At 40.6% G+C, this 4,430-nt stretch overlaps 1 long non-coding RNA gene across 1 annotated transcript; it reads right to left on the bottom strand.

Moving 5' to 3' along the window:
- Nucleotides 1-860: 860 nt before the first annotated feature.
- Nucleotides 861-3,453, bottom strand: LOC141816968 (uncharacterized). Its single transcript, XR_012600763.1, has 6 exons — nt 3,119-3,453; nt 2,901-3,041; nt 2,775-2,823; nt 2,587-2,670; nt 2,375-2,434; nt 861-1,080 (listed from the first exon to the last, which is right to left on the bottom strand). It is a non-coding gene; the product is annotated as an uncharacterized LOC141816968 (long non-coding RNA).
- Nucleotides 3,454-4,430: the final 977 nt, after the last annotated feature.

Below are 4,430 nucleotides of genomic sequence, written 5' to 3'. Positions count from 1 at the left end.
AAGTGGAGGACATGACAGTTATTATAATGCCTTTTAATGAGAGTGTCTTTTGATTTTATCTTCAAGAGGTATGAGATACATGCACGAAAGAATGTTCCCTGCTCCCCGTTGTCATGTTTCGTTTGAGCCAATACAAAGTAAATCAATCAATTCCGCATAGTGAGAAAAAAAAAACAAATTCATTAGGAAGATTTTTAAATCCCTGACCAGACGCATATATTATATTGGGTCTTATATATAGGTTTGAAATCAGATTACAAGGTGTACGAAGAGGCTGCTGTCTTTCATCTTATCATAATAAAATAGGCTTTGTCATCTCGACAATTAAATCCAGTTCCTCTAGGCTCTATCCTGTAAGGTGGGATTAAATGAGCCATCCAACATTGAATTTCATCAAGTTTGGGCCAGTGGACGAGGCCATCTTTTGGGCATGTCTTGCTTCAAAGAGGTTTAAAGGTATCACTAGCTAGTACCAACTGATCAGTTAAAGTTCAGAAGAAGACATTAATTCGGTAAACCTCCTGCCTCCTAATGGAATGCAGATGCAGGTTCATGAAGGTGAGCCGTATGTTATCTTGAATATTTTCAACCAAAACTTTGAAGATCAATGGGTTAGCCGAAGGGTGATGCATGGGAGTTGTTGGTTCAAGCATGATTTTGTAATAGCAGTATACCTTGTTACGCCCCGGGAGACGGCTTTCCGAGAAATTTCGACAGCATCTCCCCTGTAACAATGGACTTTCCCTGGATACATACACGTATATAAGACTCACATGGCCAATCCATAACAGGCTATGGATTTAAACAAGTAAAATAGACATAAATGTGACCCACACGGCCACTCAACACATCCTACTATAAAATCACAACCACGCATGTATATATATAAAATCCGTAAAGGAGTTCGGTAACAACTCGAAAATGGAAATCAGGAATATATCGAACAGCGGAAAACTAAGTACTCAAGTGGAAAACTCATCGAGAAATCCAATAAGTTCAAATACATGTATGCGGAATAGTAAATAAACCAAAAGCTCAATAGTTCGGGACTAGCAGTGCAGCTCTCCAGACGGCATCAACCTGAAATACAATACAGGTAAACGGGGTGAGTTCCAAAAGAAACTCAGCGGGTATCTAGCAGATATGTGTATAAAATGCTATCAACAGTAATAACATACTGTACAGTCTACTGGAAGGTAAATAAGGTAGAAAACTGAACAACAGTAGATCTGTACATACCAGAGTCCGATAAACAATAGTAAGGTGAAAGGGAATCCCCAAACCAACACATAGGTATCCTGTGCATGCATGTCATCCAGGTGCATCAAACAAGTGCAGCAATCACAAACAAATGCAATAGTGCAGTATGCACATGATGCAATGCATATCCTGGTCACCCCTGACGCCAGTCAGATCAGTCACCCCTCTAGCGGTGAGGTCGCGTGGGAGCCAAAACCCGTCAGAGTACTCATCCGCAGTGGTGAAGTCGAGTGGGTAGGGCTGTGACCTCTGTGCACTCTGCCGTCACCGCTCCTGCGAGACCGAGTGGACAGTATGTCCTCAAGGTGTACACCTATCCTGGTACCCAAATCATAAGTGGGCGAGCAAGCTCTCATCTCCTGGTCACAATGACAGAGGAGGGATCCCTGTATGCTACCACGCTACGAAACCACTATCCTGGGTGGCCTAGCGGAAGCTCCTGTCAGGGCAAGTATGCACCAATCTAAAGGTTCCACTAACCCATGAGTGGAGAGTGTGTGTAAATCATACACAAGCGACGGACTCACACCTGTGCTGCTATAATAGGAGCGACTCGACTAAAATAGGAACAGGACGCCAATAATCGCTAGGCATGCAATTACACACACCCTTTGATTGGTAGCCCGCATGTAACTGACGCCGGACTCAACAACAATGGAATCCCGCACGTCAGTTATGCAATATATGCAAGCATGATGTATGACACTAGTCCATGCAGCATATATCCAAATGCATATCCATAAGTATGATCTATGCACCACCTATCCATCTACCAGTCCATGTCATATGCCCCCATAATCAGAATGGTATAGAGTCTCACGTCTAGCATAAATACCGATACAGAGTAAAATAAACCAGACTATAGCATATGAACTAGGTATCAGGTGGTATCAAAGAAATCCATAGGTATCAGATATCTAAACATGGCAAAGGTATCAGATGATATCCGGAGAAAGAAATAACTGATAACCAGAATGTAAGCATGTGTAACTGATAACAAAGTCAGATCCAAGCAGCATGTATAGTCCAAATGAGCAGAAACATAATTACTGGAATCTAGCAATTTACACATATCTGTAAAACCTATCTATAAAAGATGAGTCAAGGTACCCGCCTGCCAAAATAGGTTGCGTGTAATCTCAGAGAAATCCAATATCCGCAACCAATCAAGGTCCTGAAAAATAATCACCTTTACTAACCTCTCAATATATATAATAAATCTCTAACCACATCTTAAAGTTAGTTTAATTCTAGTTAACTCAGATCTAGGCTTAACCCTAGCTTTAACAATTTCCAAACATCTAAATACAATAGCTAATAACTCACCTCAGATTCGATAAGAAAATTCCGATTCTCTTTCCTCAGCTTGCTGGCAGAATGTTGTTCCTCCAATTCCAATCAGTTAGGTAACTGTAGAATCCACAAATCCATCAATCCAACAAATTCTACAGCACATCAACAGTTCCAAGGCTTATCTCAAGATCGAACCCTAGCACTAATAAATTCCAGCTTACCTTCCTTCTTCTTCTTGTTCTTAGCCAACACCGGAACCCCAAAACAGCCCTGTTCCAGAAACAGGATCCATCACACCAATTTCCTAACCGATTCCAAACTGAACTGAACCAACAAGAAGAACTTACCTCAAATCTGGATGAACACCTTATAACTCTTGGTTTAAGAACCCTATCCAAGCTTAATACCTCTCACAGCCGGCCGATCAAGCTCCCTTCACTCCGACCTCCTCCGAAATCCACTTCACCCGGCTGTGGGAGCACAAATAACTGAAATCCACTAGGTTTAGGGAAACCCTTAAAAGAAATCATTAAATCTATAGAAATCCCTAGAAATCCACCCTTACCCGATTTCCTTCCTCGTTGATTCGCCGCCGCCGCTAGAGTTGCATCCCCCTTCCGATCCAAGCCTTTCTCCGGCGAGAACTAGCCCCCAATCGACTCCTCTCCGGTCATCGGCATTCTTCGGCTTCGATTGGCACCGGCGGTGAAGGATGGCGGCTACGCGTGCGTCGGAGGCGAGCGAATTGGAGCGAAGTCGTGCACACGATCGGAAAACGGAGAAGGCAGCTCGGCATTGAAGCTCTTGACTCCGGCAACACCCCTTCGTGACCGGCTCCAGCGTCACAGTTTCCCAGCTTCCCTTGCGTCGGCGACGAAGAACCGAAAGTGGAGGCGTGGTCGGAAGCCACAGCGAAGAGGAGAAGTAGCGAACGGAGTTGCAACTGTAGCGTTCTTAAAGGATAGGTTTAGCTTAACGGGTTTAGATCCAATAACCCGTTAGCCTTTTAACTCATCTCAACTGAACCGGTCCAATTAGTCCAAACCAGCCAAACCAAACCGGATTTGACTTTGGTTCATTTGGTTCAGGGGTCAAATGATCTCTGATTTGGTCCAAACAAGTTCCGTTTGGTTCGTTTTCGCGAGACGAATCTTTTCATATTTATTTTGAAATTTTTCGGTATCTTACATACCTAGTTTGAGGTGATAAAATTTCCAAAGATCCTTGGTGGAAGGGCATTGATTTAAAAATATGACCAACATGGTCACAGGAAACAAGCAGCTCTGTAACCTAGGCCTAGTGTATGAATGCTATTTGACAGATTCGATATTTTTAAAATATTTATTATTTGATTAAACTTGTATTTTTTTCTCTTTCAAATTTATATTTTTGATTTGTGTTAACTTGTTTCAAATAGTGTCATCAAGGAATATGGTGAAAAGTAAAAATCCATATTAGAAGAGTTGAGCGTTTACATTAATTTTGTGTTAGTTTATTACTCTATATTTTCTTGCTAAGAATCTTACTTTTTATTTATTTGTTTCTTGATGTAGAAAAAGAAAAGGAAGAAGAAATCAATTAAGAAGAAAAAAAAAAGAGGAAATATATGAAATATTTCTCAGAAGTTAAATTTCAGAAGAGACAATTTGTTACATTGTCTAATTTAATTTGAGCAATGTTATAAGATATTTTGTTACAATGATTTCTTAGATTAATTTTGTGTTAGAATTTATCTATGTATGATGTATCAGATTTTGTATAAGATTTTTGGTTTGTCATGTATGATGTATCAGATTTTGTTATGAGATATTTGATTTGTCATTTTGTTATAGGATATTTGATTTTGTTATGAGATCTTTATTGCGTATGACGGTATT

This window comes from Curcuma longa, unplaced genomic scaffold (genome assembly GCF_044706935.1).
Source record: "Curcuma longa cultivar G26 ecotype Majalengka, Jawa Barat unplaced genomic scaffold, ITB_CL_G26_1.1 contig_18838, whole genome shotgun sequence".
NCBI lineage: Eukaryota > Viridiplantae > Streptophyta > Magnoliopsida > Zingiberales > Zingiberaceae > Curcuma > Curcuma longa.
Note: the sequence above shows the minus strand (reverse complement) of the source record. Positions and strands in the feature narration are given on the sequence as shown.